This window comes from Herpailurus yagouaroundi, unplaced genomic scaffold (assembly GCF_014898765.1).
Source record: "Herpailurus yagouaroundi ecotype Mexico unplaced genomic scaffold, PumYag 141, whole genome shotgun sequence".
Taxonomy (NCBI): Eukaryota; Metazoa; Chordata; class Mammalia; order Carnivora; family Felidae; genus Herpailurus; species Herpailurus yagouaroundi.
The window spans coordinates 50,689,380-50,705,927 of NW_024412396.1; the positions used below are offsets into that span (position 1 = coordinate 50,689,380).

The 16,548-nt window shown below is 47.3% G+C and overlaps 1 long non-coding RNA gene across 1 annotated transcript in view; it reads right to left on the reverse strand.

Moving 5' to 3' along the window:
• Window positions 1-380: 380 nt before the first annotated feature.
• LOC121032090 (uncharacterized) overlaps window positions 381-16,548 on the reverse strand; it is a 146,609-nt gene continuing 130,441 nt past the window's right edge. The window contains exon 5 of the long non-coding RNA XR_005791066.1: window positions 381-1,358. This is a non-coding gene — a long non-coding RNA (uncharacterized LOC121032090). The remainder of the gene's footprint in view (window positions 1,359-16,548) is intronic.

Consider the following 16,548-nt stretch of genomic DNA (forward strand, 5'->3'; position numbering starts at 1 on the left):
CAGTAGCCACATGTATGCTGAGGTCCAGGCAGGGAAGCCACCAATTCCCTCACTGGAACCTGTGAGTCAGGTCCCCCTCTGGAGGATGGGGATCCAATTGCTCGATCCAATTGATACAGGATTTCCACACATAAAATGTCACTAAGGATAAGCTCACAATCCAAAATTACAAAACTCACAAGGAAATAGTACACTATGAGAGAATGATGGCAGATATAAGAGATGATAAGTTCAGATCCCCAAGAAATTCAGGTAAAGAGACTATAGGCACAACCCCGTGAATATCCTAAAATCCACTCAATTGTACTCTTTAAAAAGGTGAATTTCATGGCATGTGAATTATATCTCAATAAAGCTGTTATTCAAGAAAAAGGCCACAGTGTGGAGACTATCATATACATAGGTTTAAAATGACTAAAATCACATTATCTTCCTGTGGGGATTATTTACGAATTAGAGAAAATGTATAATTGGCACAAAATAAGCACCCAGTAAGTAGTATCAGTTATGATTATTCGGTGCTTATGAATTTATCCTCATTTTCACATTTCCTAAGCTCCTTATCATCTATCAAAATGTACCTGTGCAGTGTCCCCATTCTTTTAGAGCCTTAGCACCACATTCTCTCAATTCTAAGACACCAACAATTATAACACATGCCATCAATTCCATAAAAGTTTTCTTAACTAAAGCAATATATCAAACGTACTTATCTCTTCTAAGTTGCATTCTAATTCTGGAAATATTAAGATGAGAAAAACACATTTAAATTTATAGTACTTGATAAAGTTATTTGTGGTAATGTGATAATGGATGCCACTGAGCAGCTGACATAATGTTTTTTGGCTCTAAATCCTACATCATCGAAAGGCTGGCAGCCAGAGGCTGGCAATGTTAGAGGCTGGAGCATGACATGAGTGTCGCGGCCGTGATGTTTGTCCCCAAGGCAGTGGAGCCCACGGGCCTGAAGCAGAAAGGGAGACAACTCAACAAGGGAAATTGTTTTTGTAGCACATAGGCTGCATTGGCTCAGTCTTCATCTTCCTATCAAGGACGTGATACTTACTCAGTGTTTGGTGTCATCGCCTACATGGGGCCTCTCCTGCCTCCTGGGTCTCAGTTTCCCAAGCTATACGACTCTATTAAGGAACAGGACTCTATTTTCCAATGGACCACAACAAGTAGAGGCTTATTTGGCTCAAAGCTCAGCAGGATTGAGTTCTCTTTCTTCCTCACCCCTCTTTGTTCTTCCCTGTGAGAGGGGATAAAGTCTTCAACAGAGAGTATTGTGGCCAAGGACAGTGCCCAGTCTGAAGGTTTCAAGGATCCACTACTGGCCAGGACCACAAAGCTGGGACCTGTAAGGAGAGAAGAAGGGAAAAGAAGTAAAGGGGCAGGGAGACAAGGAAAGAAAGGATTTGCAGGTGCCCATACATGGCTGATTTTGACCACCCCGAAAGATCATATAATGGTGGTGACTTAACAATGGGATTTAATGATGCATAAAATGCTATCACAGAAGTAAATGTGAAATTCAACCTCCCTTCACCCACGATGATGGAGCAAGAAAGCTTGGGTCATCAAGACAAAGGGTCTCATATATATGCCAATGTCTCTTAAACTTTGGCATATATGTGAATCACCTGAGGAGCTTGTCAAAAGGCAGATTCCGATTGAGGAGGTCTGGGGTGGCACCTGAGATTCTGCATTCCTAACAAGTGCCCAGGTGATGCCAATGCTACTGGTCTCTGAACCATACTTTAGTTGGCCAATATTCTACCATATTGGACTGGACCAATATTCATTCATTCAGTCAGTTATTCAACAAATACTTGTTGAGCACCTACTACAGGCCACACAATGAATATTCCAAGTGCTGGAGATACCAAATAGGAAAGACCAAACAGAACATAGAGCTTACATTCTAAATGACAATATGGGATGAATTAATGATGGAAGCTTGTGTGTGGTGCAATGTAGAAATGAAGATGTAACAAAACCCCATTTCTCATGTGACAATTTATCTTGCCAACCCAAACTCTAATCTTTGTTCATTGAAGGAGAGGGCAGGAAGCGGTGGGAGAAGAGAGGGGATCCTGGCCACTCAGGAGTGTTTCTTAAACTCTCTGGTCTTCAGGTTCTTTTAAAGAGGAGCTTACGCTAACTTTATACTATCATCGTGAGGCACTTGATATATGGCGACTGCTATCATTTTATTATTACCGGCCAAAGTGTGAAAATGCAGCTGCTGGAGTCTGTGTCTCCCCTGCACCCCCACCTGGAGTTCTCCATCCTCCCCCACCACCCTTGCCTCTGGAGCCACAAGGCTACCCTGATGAGCTGTGCAGCTTACTGTGAAATGCGTTGCATTTTCTCCCCAGCTGCCTCCTGATTGCAGTATTTACTTTTAATCTCCTGTGCCTCAATGCCCGATAAAAACTTTGTCACATTAGATGGTGACAGATGGGGGAAAGAAGGGGGGTAGCCCTGCGAGGGAGCATCGGGGGCTGCGCAACAATCCTTCACCACGCCAATTACGTCCTTCGGTGCTCCCCGGCATGGGCACCCATGTCAACGCAGAGGGAAATGGAAAAGCATAAATAAAGACAAAACCAGGCTCGGCGAGGCTTTAATCTGCAGAATAACATTTCTCATTTGTGTGAAATATCACTGGATCCTCTCCCTATGCTCGGGGAGGCACACATGATTGCACACGCACACACCCTGAGGGAGACAGGGGTTCCCAGCCCCCTGTGGGGAGTGTTAACTATGTGCCACAAGGCTTGGAGCTGGGTTAACCCATCCCATGTTCCCAACTGGGCTGTCAGGAATGCTTGCGCCTTCCAGTAGGCATTCGAGGGGAAGAAGGGAGACAGAAACTGGCAGAGAGGGGAATGTAAATGGTTAAGAAATTATCAGGCTGGTGATCAGAATCGGTTCTGCTTTCACAACAGTGGGATGATTCCTTCATAATAATACCTGTGATGGTGCTTAACACTTTCCAAACCTCTTCTTTCACAGGTAAACTTCTTGATCCTCGACAATGCTGTGAAGCAATTAAAAACACACCCTCCTAAGTTTTCAAAACATGTCTGTTTTCTCTCTCTCTCTCTCTCTCTCTCTCTCTCTCTCTCTCTGTGGAGGTGTGGACTAACTTCCTGGTTGCCCTAGGGCTGGGGGTGAGAAACGGAGGGTTCCTCCTGGGCCCCTCTTTGTTCTCCATAACCTGGTGTGTGCGTGAGAAGGGAGAGACAGAGACAGAGACAGAGACAGAGACAGAGACGACAGCCGGCTGACTATTTAGCTAGAAGACAAGGCCTCAAGTAAATTGGGGTGACTCCATAATATTATTCTTAATGAACTACATATTTCTATGTTTAACAAAACTACCCACAGTTTCCTCTCATGTAGGCTCAAGTTTTCTCAGACAATCCTTTTCTTGCCTTCATAAGATCCTGAGTTCAAAGGCCCCTCCAGGATTGGGACTTGAGTCCACATGTATGGGGTCCACATGGAGATTCCAGATAAACAACACCCATGCGGTGTTTCTCAAAGTGTGACCGGGAGACGTGCAACACAAGAAGCTGGGGTACTTGCTCAAAATTCAGGTTCCTGCGGCTTCTGTGAGAAGCGTTCCTCTTTCTCAATGGTGGTCTTCCCACCAAAGTCCAAGAACTGGGTCCCACTGGTTCCAGTTTTTCTGGCTTGAGTCCTGTGCTGCCCAGAACCAGCCCGAACACCCCCCCGGGGGGGGCCGGGCAGGGCTGGAACCCTCTGTCAGGCGAGACAACTGGACAAGGGTGTTTTCCAAGAGAAACTGACAGCCGTGAGAGACAGATTTTGAGTCCACAAAGGAAGCTTTTTCCAAAATGACAGCTGACCAGTATCTGATAAGCTCTGTGCTAAGGAGTGAGCTCCTGGTTCCTGGGAGTCCTCGAGCAGACACCGGCTGACCAGGAATCAGGTTTGCTGCAGGGAGCTAAGGAGCTGGAATAAATGAGGGCCCTGCACTAGTCCTGTATGGCTGCTGTAACCAGTGACCACAAGCTTTGTGGCGTCGAACAACACAGACATATTATTTTACAGTTCCGTAGTTTAGAGATCTAACGTGAGATGCACTAGCCTAAAATCCAGGTGTCAGCAGACTGTGGTCCTTTCTGGGGGCTCCGGGGAGGATCTGCTGCCTCGCTTTCCCCCTTATTGAGGCCACTTGCATCCCTTGACCTGTGGTCCCCTCCCTCCATCTTCAAAGACGGCATGGCCAGCTGAGTCCATTCCCCGTCACCTCTCTCTGACCTTCTCTTCTGCCTCCGGCTTCCACGTGGAAGGATCCTTGTGATCATATTGGGCCATTCTGGATAATCCAGGACAATCTTCCTATTTTAAGGTCAGCGACCTTCATTTCATCTACAGCTTTAGTTCTGTTTTGCAACGTACTGTAACAGAGTCCCAGGTTCAGGGGATGAGGATGGGGACATCTTTGAGGGGCGTTATTGTGCTTACCCTCGGACCTCCACTCCCTTCCTGGCCAGGGATTCAGTGGTCCTATAACTGATTGGATCACTGGGTCTTTTCGAGCAGGGCGGAGCCTGCGACCCAACCGGGTACAACAGTAACACCCTTCAGATGTGCCCCCCGGCCCCCTAGAGCACAGCACATGTGATTGTTTGCTTTGAAACCAGAAGGCAGGTTACACAGTAATTACCTCTTTGTCTATTAGCAGCAATTACACTCAAGTCAGTAGGAGGTCCAGAATGACTGTGGACGTGAGCTCTTTCTCAGGAAATGCTATTAAGGGTAACTAAAAAGTTGTTATATAGCACTTGAAATTATAGTGTCCCCTGCCTTAAAAGATCCCTGCCATCTCCCAGAGAGGGGAGAGAGAGTGAGGCAGCAGGTGGGTCGTGGGGAAGAGCCTTCTCCCCCTGAATCCTCATGATCCCTTGAAAGTTGGAATGATCTGGGCCTTGGTAGTGCCCAAAGGTAGTGATCTGTAAGAATAGCTATTCGTTGCTCCTTCCTGGGTGACAGGCATAGAGCTGGGGCTTTATGCACCCCAGAGCCAAGTTCCTGAGTGACGCTCACTCCTCAGGGCCTTCCAAGGCTGAGAGGAACACCGAATCCGTGTTTCAAGGGTGGAGGTGCTGAGGCCTCCAGGGATGGGGCTAAGCAGTCCAAGTGGGAGCTGGGACAGGTGTTCTGGCCTCAGCCTGCCAGAACCATCCCACGCCAGCCTCATGTCCTTGGCAAATGCACGGAGTGAGAAACAGCACTGAGCAGGGGAACTGCCAGAGAGAAGCTTGTTTCTAAAGCATGCAGTTTGGAGAAGAGGGAGGCTGGCTGGTGGCCGCAGCCAGGGTGTGGAGGGGCTTCGCCTCTTATGTTTAAGAGTTTACTCTGTCGTCATCAGGAACCAGTGAAGGGATGGGTAGGGACACGGTTTTACTCTTTAGACAGATCTTTCTGTTGGCTGTACAGATAAGGGGCCAGCAAACTTTTCTGGGAAAGGACTGGATAGTAAATATTTTAGGCTTTGCCGGCCATCTGCTCTCTGTCACAATCACGGAACTCTACTGTTGTGTAAAAACAGCCAAGACCCGATGTAACTGAAGGAGCATGGCTCTGTTCTGATAAAACTTTATTTACAAAAGCAGGCTGTGGGCCAAATTTTCCCCACAGGCCATGGTTTGTCAACCCCTGGTCTAGATGATGGATTTGAAGAGCATGTGTATTCTATGTTCCTGTAACTCATGTGGATTCCCATCCGTTGCTCTTTTATTCATTGGCGTATTTAAATGGATCATTGGACTGGTGCAAATGACAATTAACAGTGATAGCAATTTATCATATTAATATAAGTTTTATAGTTTGCAGAGTTCTTTCATATAAGCTATTTCACATGATCTGTCCATAATGTGGGCACATAAAGACTCAGAGATGTTAAGTGACTTGCTCAGAGTTGCACAGCTCATAAGCAGTTTGTTTCTGTTTAAGAGCAGTTTTGCCAAGGGTAACATATCCCAGCTCCATGTTTTCCTTTCATTAGTAAGAAAATGTGACACTTGATTGAGCAGTTCATTCTTTGGAGATGTCGTAGGATGGCAGGAAGTCCTACCCAGTTTCTAAATTCCAGAAAGCAGACTAGAGAGCAAGGGTGGGTCTCAGGCATGGGGCTGGGCTACACAGTGGGGAAGGTCTTCGGGATTGTGGCTAGGCCTCCTCTCTCTCTCTCTCTCTCTCTGCACCAAGACAAGAGGATGATTGCTCTCAGGAGGATGACAGCTGTATCCAGAAACTCAGCTCCTGGAACGTGGCTTCAGAAAGATGATGTTGATTGACATGGGCCAGGCTAAAGGAATATGGAGTCGAATAAACATACAGAGGAGGGGGTTGCAAACCATTTCCTGGAGTGGCAGGAAGCCTGGCATTTCAGGCCCAAATTCAAGACAATTAATATTAAATGGATCCCCTTTCTCCTGCCCCTCCGCATGTTAGGAACCCAGTTCATGATAATGGCTCTTTGTGTATGAGGGGTAAGTGTTGGTTATTCCAGTGACGGGGTTTCCACATTGGCATTTAGTGGGTGTGTCCAGGGAGACTGGCGTCCAAAAACACAAAGGTAACCCTGCACAACAAAGACTGTCTCCTGTCCCATGTGAATTTTGGACATTCCACTGGATATCCATGTACGTGAAAAACCTGATTTGAGTGATCTGAGTCTGGACCTAACGGTGTCTTACATGTAACACATAAAGCAATTTTTTGCAAAGTTTTAATATCACCAAATTTTCCGGCAGTTCATTTCTTGTGTATCAAGGTGAAACTAGACTTTGTTTTGTTCAGGACCTTGCCAAGAATTGCTCACCATTTCAGAAAATGAAATCACAAAATGGGGACACCGCTCACAGCATTTTGCTTGTCTGGAAGGATGTATCTGTCTGTATTTGAAGCTGTCAAATTCACAGTGAATCTACAAATAGGTGCAAGCATCCAACTTCTTTTTAAAACTTTTAGCTCATATTTTGAAATACGTATGGACTCAAAATAAGCTGCAAAAATAGTACAGAGAAGTGTCATATACCCATCACCCAGCCTCCCCCAATGGAAACATCTTACCTAACTATATAGTTCATTATCAAAATCAGAAAACTGATTGGCACAATATGATTAGACTGTAGACCTGACTCAGATATCTCCAACTGACTCTTCCTTTATGTTGGCTTATGCCACTGATTAGGTTAAAATATATATGGTTTTCTTCTAAATTATTTGGATTTTATTTTTCTTTATATTACACCTAAAGTCACTTTATTTTTTACATAAGTCACATATTTTTTTACATAAATGACTTTTATTTCTTCCTTACATTACACTTGGACTCATGATGTTATAGTTTAATTATGCATTTAAGTAGGTTATATTATTTATGGATTTCCTGTTAGAGTGGTAAGGGAAGCAGTAAAATATTTGGTAGAAGACAGGGGTAGGGGGTGAAGAACTGATTGGGTCAATGTCAAAACTGGCACCCTAACCATCCCCGTGCTCTTGCCTTACGCTGCTGGGTCCCTGCTTGGGTGGTAGGCATATTTGTCCAAAAGTATTTTAAGACCTTTGCTTCTACCTTTCTTTTTTCTTTTTTTTTTAACGTGTATTTATTTTTGAGACAGAGAGACAGACAGCGAGCAGGGGAGGGACAGAGAGAGAGGGAGACACAGAACCTGAAGCAGGCTCCAGGCTCTGAGCTGTCAGCACAGAGCCCAATGTGGGGCTTGAACTCATGAACCGTGAGATCATGATTTGAGCCAAAGTCAGACGCTTAACTGACTGAGCCACCCACGTGCCCCTGCCACTCCCTTTCTGCCTAAGTCAGCTCAGGCTGCTGGAACAAATACCATAGGTTGGGTGGCTTAAATGACAGATATTTATTTCTCACAGTTCTGGAAGCTGGAAGTCCAAACTCCGGGTGCTGGTTCGGGTTCCGATGAGGGCCCTCTTCCTGGCCTCCTCACTGTGTCTTCACGTGGAGACAAGCAAGAGCTCCGGTCTCTTCCTTTTCTTATAAGGACACTAATCCCATTATGGGGCCTCACTCTCATGATCTCATCTAAACCTAATTAATTACCCCTAGAGGCCCCGCCTCCAAATACCATCATACTGGGGATTAGGGCTTCAACATATGAGTTTGGGGAGGGACAAAAACATTCAGTCCATAGCACATTCATACCTTGGTTTAACCTGTTCAGGAAGCAGAAGAGCCACGTTAATTGTAAGACAACGTGGCAGGTCTTGTGGAGAACACAGAAACGGATGAAGTATGGCTCCTGTCCTCCAGGAATTCACATCCTTGCTGGCATGTGCAGAGACCTGCTTCCTCCCATCCTCAGAATCCGGAGATCAAAATGCAGTAGCATTACCAGCAACAGGTAGCATTTCTCTGCCTCTCTTCTCCACCCATTGTTGGCCAAAGTCCATTCTGGAGGTTTCTGGGAGTTCCTAGTAGGTATGTCTTATGGTCTCATCAACAAGCCCTCTAGCCAGCAGGGAATGCCTTTCCGCTCCCCCCCCTCCCCCCGGGGCCTGATACATCCCGGGTACTGTGGAAACACTCACCCTCACATCACTGCCCCTGTGGCTGCTAGGAGGGCGCCACATGGGCATAGAACCCACCTTTACAGAGCTGGTGTTGGTTGCAGGCAACACCCAGGCCTCTCCAAAGCACCCTTCCTGCACCAGGAGCTCCCACAACTGCTATTGCCGACACATCCTGCACCAGAGGTCCCTTCCTGCTGTGGGCGCTGCTGACACACTGCCCTGGGGACTCCTACGTGCTGGACCCCCCCCCCCACCCCCCACCTTGCTGCACAGAGGAGGAGGAAGAATTCCCTTCTTAGCTTCCACCCAGCCCACCCAACCCCCAACAGTGCTGGCCCGAGCTCCCAGCACTCAGAACTTAAGTTCTGAGCCTTAGTTTACATGTGAGCAACACAAAGCAAGACAATAATAACTATCTCATAGGTTTCTTAAAAAGACGAATACCAGTCAGACTTCAACAAGCACTATTCTAAGAGATTTCATCCTCACAACCGCTATCATCATCCCCTTTTCACAGATGGGGAAACTAAGGCACCCAGTAACTAACTTCAACTGCCAGAGGCCACATAGCTAATAAATGGCACAGCCAGGCCTCGTAGCTCCAGAGGACACGTGCTTAACCTCTGTGCCACATCGGCCCTCACAGGGAGCCCTGTTCTAAGTGCCTTGCTTGAAAGAACTCACTTCATCCACACATAATCCTAGGACCTAAGAACTCTTAGTATACCCATTTTACAGAGGCAGCAAATGAGGCAAAGAGAGAGGAAGCAAGGAGGACATGTGAGACAGTGCACTTCAAGTGTGTGGCACATCACGTCATCACGTTAGCTTACTGTTCCCAGAATTGGAATATGCGAGTGTGGTTAGTACGTCAGGAGTGACTTGGAACACCATCAAGTTTTTATTCATTGACATTTTTCAGGGTCCCATGGAGTCAAGATGCCTTTGTGTGAAGCCCAGTCTTCACCAAGTGCTGCCAGGAGCATGACCTTTTTGAAATTCCATTTCCACATCAATTATGTAGGTAAAGCAATGCCTTGCTGCTCAAAGTGTGGTCTGTGGACCAGCGATGGCATCACCTGAAAGCTGGAGGGAGATGAAGAATCTCACTCCTCAGAACTGCTGAGTGGGTTGCCTTTTAGTTTTCTCTTTGCTGTGCAGAAGCTTTTTATCTTGATGAGGTCCCGTAGTTCAGTTTGCTTTTATTTCCCTTGCCTTCGGAGACGTGTCAGGTAAGAAGAACGACCCAGCAATAGCACTACTAGGAATTTATCCAAAGGACACAGGAGTGCTCATTCATGGGTGCACCTGCACCCCAATGTTTATGGCAGTGCTTTCAACAACAGCCAAAGTATGGAAAGAGTCCAAATGTCCATCAAGTGATGAATGGATAAAGAAGATGTGGTTTATGTGCACAATGGAATACTACTTGGCAACGAGAAAGAATGAAATCCTGCCATTTGCAACGACATGGATGGAACTGGAGGGTATTATGCTAAGTGAAGTAAGTCAGTCAGAGAAAGACAGATATCATATGTTTTCACTCATATGTGGAAGTTGAGAAACTTAACAGAATACCATGGGGGAAGGGAAAGAAAATCATTACAAACAGAGAGGGGGGCAAACCATAAGAGCCTCTTAAATACAGCAAACAAACTAAGGGTTGATGAGGGGGTGGGGGAGAGGGGAAAGTGGGTGATGGGCATGGAGGAGGGCACTTGTTGGGATGAGCACCGGGTGTTGTATGTAAGTGATGAATCACAGGAATCTACTCCCGAAGTCAAGAGCACACTGTACACATTGTATATAAAAGAACCGATAATTGGGCAACTTATTTTACTAAGAGTCCCGGGGATTCGTGTGCATTTACCAAGAGTCCCATTGCGCTTAGGAGGGTGGTGATAATGATGAATCTCAAATATTTAGATGGGGTACCAGATGCTTAACAGAAAATAATAACTGACTTTGTCTATGCACTCACCATGTGCTAAACCCTCAACGTGTTATCCCATATAATTTGTATAATGTCTAATGAGATGGTTTTTATGATCTCTTTTTTTGCAAATTAGGAAACCAAGGCACAGGAAGGTTATGTGGTTGGAACAAAGTGATAGGTAGAAACAGGTGCCTCCTGAGTCTGCAATATCAACCACAAGTCTGGATGTTTCCAAAGCATTGTCATTAGGTCTCCTAATAATGCTGCCATGAATGTAATAATAATCCCTTCTACTAATTGAATCCCTTCTAGGTGTCAGAGAGTGGGCTCTGTGCATTACACATGTTATCTATGTCTCAACAGTCCTAAGAAGAAACAATTTCTATCCCTACCATAAAACCAAACCACGGAGACCAGAGAGGTTAAGTAACTTGCTCACAGTTGCACAGCCAGAAAGTGGTAGAGTCAGGTTTCCAACCAAGCAGTCCCACTTCAAAGCCCAGGGACTCCACCCACACATCACGCTGTCTCAACTGCCCTTCCCATTTCAGATTGTGTTTTCATCATAATCTCCTAAGATCTGCCCCCACACCCAGGCAACAGGGTCCCTTATCCCTCACACTGTGACTCTTCTCTATCCGTGCTCTTCCCTATGGGACAAGGAGTCCTGGAGCCAAGCCCGTGCCCCTCAGTAGACCATATTCTGCATCCTCCCAATTCCTGGTCACTTGGAATTCTGCCTAAGTGGCTTCCTGTGTCTATGTGGGCCCCCTTCGTGGGTCCACGCCCGGGGGCGGGGGTTCGAGCTACCACCGTGCTCACGCTGGCCTGCTGCAAGGTCAAGAGGCAGCTGTGTGGCACAGAGGGTCACAGCGCCGGGCGGAGGCTGGGATGTCCTGTGGGAAAAGGAGTGGGAGAGCCACAGGTTGGGGACCGCCCACCGTCCACTCTTGTTCCAGCCCACGCAGGTGAGGGGTGGGCCTCTTCTTAGCTTGGCCTCCAGGTGTGCCTTCTTCTAGCTCTATCTACACTTTGGTCTGAAGTTCCTGGTTTAGGAGCACTTGGACTTAAACTCCTCTTGGCCGCCACCCCCAGGGCCCACACCAGGTGCTCTGCCCTCTGTAAGCACGTTGAGCCAACAAGGAGCCAGCCGAGGGGTCTTGTTGATTTAGCTCCGGCTTCAATCCCAGCGGATGGGCCAATGGGCAGAGACCCACTGAGGCCTGTTGTCAGCCCTCCGGGGGCCCTGCCTAGGCGGGAGTGGGGTGGGGGGGGACAGCTTGTCAGGACGCATGAACAATGCGGGGGGGCGGGCCCCGCGCCCGGGGGGGGGCGCTCAGAAAGATTATCTCACAGTTCAAACTCGTTAATGAAAGAAATAAATTAACCAAGCTCATTTTTCAGGGAATTCTTGTGTAAACTGGAAATTTTCCAGTCTGTGAGCCCTGTGCCAGGGGCTCCCATAAATCAGAGCAAGCAGGCTGTCTGCGTGGCAGACGGGGAACGGGCCGAGGGGGAGAGCAGCCAAACGGAGGGGAAGCAAGCCGCTGGCCGGGCAGCTGGGCCGGGAGGACCATGCTCTCGGGGCGCCTTCTCCCTCCACAAAGCACCAGGAAAGGAAAAAGGGAAAGAGAGAGCAGCATGCCCCCAACCTGGGAGAGGCCCCCGAAACAGGTCATTTTTTAATTGAATACGATATTAATTACCGCGTGCACCATTAACGGTTTGTGGGATTTGACTAATTAATGTAATAGTTTTTGAGTCACGCTCATTAAATATGAAAATTACGCTGGTGAAAGGTATTGGTTTCATTATTAATCTTGTATGGACAGGAGGGGGGCAGGGGCCGGCAGAAGGGACGGACCCCGGCCTGTCTCTTCTGGCCGGGAAGAGCTGTATCGGGGTTCGGCAGTTGAGGGGAGTGTGTGAGGGGGCGGGGTTAGAGGAGGAAGGGAAGAGGGGTCTGAGGGAACGTGGCAAGTAAACTCATCGGGCATAAGCCAGTGCGACCACCAGGACTCTGGACACCAGCTCTCCAATTTCCTTTCTATCCTGGACCTGTCCCGGTGGGAACTCTCATAGATTCATCATTCACTCATTCACTTATTCATTCATTCATTCATTCATTCATTCATGTACACTGCAGCAGGCACTCCTGACTGGCTATCTGATACAACGCCTATCTGTAGCCCCTCATTCCTAGCCTGATGCCACCTCTGAGGCTGACAAAAAGGGAAACACGTAGATTCCCAACCTCCTTTGCAGCTAAGAATGGTCATGTGACACCGTTGTGCCAATAAGATTTAGGGGGCAAGACTGAGAAGACAGTTACTGCTAATGGCACTGTGGCAGCTGTTTGTAGAACATGAGGGGAAAGCCAGGGGTTGTGCAAAATGCTGATGCTGTGGAGACACTGAAACTCCCTCCTTCCCATCATCTCCCAGACTCCTTGATTTGGGCGGATGGGGATAACCCTTTATGTCTCTAAAACTGGAAAGTTGTTTTTTCTTTTATTTGCATCTAAAAACATCCCCCCCCCCCCCCGGGGCACCTGAGTGGCTCAGTTGGTTAAGCATCCCAACTCTTGCTCAGGTCCTGATCTCACAGGTTTGTGAGTTCAGGCCCCGCCTCGGGCTCTGTGCTGACAGCTCAGAGCCTGGAGCCTGCTTCAAGATTCTGTGTCTCCCTCTCTCTCTGCCCCTCCCTCCTCCACTCATGTTCTGTCTGTCTGTCTCTCTCTCAAAAATAAAACATTTCAAAAAATTAAAAAATAAAAGGGTCCCTAATAAACACACACGATAAAGGCATCAAGCCAGGTGCTGTGAGAAATTCATACAAGCTTACAATTTAGTCACAGGGAAACAGCAAAAAGCTGGAAAATTTTAGAACACCTACCATCTAAGGCAGCCAATGCTAAGCACCAGCCGGGTGGCTTCCAAGGGTTGCTTTTCAGCTGGGGGAGTCCCATAGAGGCTTATGGTTACAGCCGGGGAGCATCCTGACCCACCGGTGCCCGTGACATGCTGTTCTCAAATATTTCGATCATCACCCATGGATACAGCAGCCTGAGGTGTTCAAAGGAAGATCCACGGGGTTGTCCAGGAAGGCTTTGTGGTCACAGGGGTGGAGGGAGGGGGGGGGGGGGAGTAGCTGACTTGAGATTAATAGGATGGACGGGATTTCCAAAGGCAGAAATGGGAGAGGGGAGGAGAGGAAGTATCTCCGTGGGTAGGTAAGGAAGTGGCAGCAAGCCAGGCCCAGGGGTGAGAACAGGAAGGTCTGTTTCCAGAGATTAAAAGTAGCCCCAGTAGGTTACAGAGGAGGGAAGAGAGTGGGGTCCCTGCCCCCTCCCTACCTGTGTGGGTAGGCTGCATTATTGTGATTAAGTTACAGAAACGCCAGTGGTTAAAGACAACCTTGGGCACAGGGTGACTGATAAACTGTGTTCTTCCTGCTTAGCACAGGATTTAACACAACAATAACCGGCACTCAATAAATATTAATGGGATAATCAGGCAGAAATCAGGGTAGTAGAAATAAAAACAATTACCATTTAATGAGAACCTGCTATGTGCCAAGCCACTGTTTTAGCTACTTTATGTGTGTTGTTTCCTTTGATTTAACCAGAGATTTGAGTTCCAAATTTAACTGTGTCCTCCCTAACTCTGTAGTCTCAAGCAAGTTTGTTGACCCCTCCGAACATCAGTTCCCTCAATAGCAAAATGGTGAGAATAACACCCAATCAATATATTTACTGTGATGAGTAATAATACTACCACCGAGAATAGTGATATTTATTGAGCATGTGCTGTATGTCTGATACTGTGCTCAGCATTTATTGCCCACTATCTCATTTATTCCTTATGATAGGCCTATGAAGTAGGCCTAATCTGTCTATTATAGACAAATAACATCAGGCTCAGAGAGGTTAAGTAACTTGTCCGAGGCCACACAGCTGGTCACAGGAGAGTGCCAGAAAAGCTGATTCGTGCAGTGGGTGCTGTGGGGAGATACAAGGAAAGAGAAGACGTGGTTCCTTTCCCTGAAATGCTTAGCAGGTGGCCAGCGAACCTCAAAGGTAGCAGCAGCCAACAAACTGGGTCAACAACCTGGAGGGCCAGCTGTACAGTGCCTCAGAGGACATGGCCAGGGAATAATGGGCCACCCCTGGGTGGGGCAGGCGCAGAACTCAAACCAGGCAGGACCGGAACAGGCCTAGAGCAGTGCCGTCTGCAACACCTGCTCCACTCCCTCTTTCCCACAGCCGCACTGAACTGCCAGGGCATCAACTCCTTCCCCAGTGAATGTTCGTTGTGCTTTGGGCTGCGGGTGCCTGAAAAAAACCCTGAACTTACAGTGGCTGTGTTCATTCCCTGTGACTGCGGTCACAAACTACCACAAGCTTAGTGGCTTACAGTGGCAGTCCCAAATGGGTCTTATCACACTAGACTCAGGTGTCACAAGGCCATGTTGCCATCTGAAGGTTCTAGAAGAGAGCCCATTTCTTGCCTTTTTGTCTCACGGCCCCTTTCTTTCCCTCTTTAAAGCCAGCAATGGCCAGTCACGTCTTTATCACATAGAATCACACTGACACTCACTCTTCTGCCTCTCTTCTACAGTTTAAGGAACCTGGTGATTACCGATGGCTAATTTTATGTGCCAGCTTGACCAGGCTATGATGCCCATTCTTTGGTCAAACACCAGTGTAGATGTTGCTGGGAAGTACTTTTTAGATGTGATTAACATTTAAATCAATAGACTGAGTAAAGCAGATTACTCTCCATAATGTGGGTGGGCCTCATCCAATCAGTTGAAGGCATTAAGAGCAAAGACTGAGATTTCTCAAAGAAGCAGCAAATTCTGCCTCAAGATCACAACATGGAGCCCTGCCTGAGTTTATAGCCTGAAGATTCTGCATTCAAGACTGCAGTATCTACTTTTCCCAGAATTTCCAGCCAACTGGCCTACTCAATACATTTCAAACTTGTCAGCACCCACAGTCCCATGAGCCAGTTCCATATATATATATATATATATATATATATATATATATATATCCTATATGGTTCTGTTTCTCTGAAGATTACTGACTGACACAATTACATTGGGTCCACCCAGATAATCCACAATAATCTCCCCATTTTAAAGTCAGCGATTAGCAGCCTTAATTCCACCTGCTACCTTTAGTCCCTATTGTTATGTGATTTAGCACATTCACAGGTTCTGGGATTAAGACACAAACCTATTTGGGGTGGGGGGTATTATTCTGCCTATGGTAACAACATAAAGAAATAGAGGCTTATTCTCCTACCATAATAAGGAGCCTGGAGGTGAGAGTTGGGGCTTGGGGGCAGTGCTTCACGATTCAGTCTCCTCATATCCTTCAATATATTGCTCTTGATCCTAAAGGTTGGCACCTCATGCCCACAAAATGGCTGCCTTGGCTCCCAACATTATATCCTAATACCGTCGTGCCAAGCAGGAAAGAAGAGAATAGGCAGAAAAGCCCTTCCTTTTAATACAACAAGACAACAAACCTTCCTTGGAGCTTTCTACAAATTTCTCTTGTGTGCACCTGTGGGACCTGAGTTACATGGCCACCCTAGCTGGAAAAGACGCTGGGAGTGTGGGTATGTGGCTTTCTGTCCTGCTTCGGGTAGCCAGATTGCAACGTCTGCCACACACGTTCACACAGCTTTGCTGGGAAGAGCTGGGACTGAACACACTCCTGCCTCAGGCTGGGGGCCACTCCTGTCCTCCCTGGTCCTGCTGAAAGAAGCAGGTCCTCTGCACAAAGCAGGGCAGCCTTGAGATAGAAGCGTGGCTCTCACTACCGTTTGAACTTGGGCACTGCCTTACCCGTGAAGAGGGGCTGCTCTGAGGATGAATAAAATTAAGCTGCAACTTACCTGCAACTGGCAGAGAAAGTTACTTTTCCACGGAAATCTCGGCCTCAGTGGTGTTGGAGAGGAGTCGCAGGGGGAGACAGGAGACCCAGCCCTGGGGCTCCAGCCCCACAT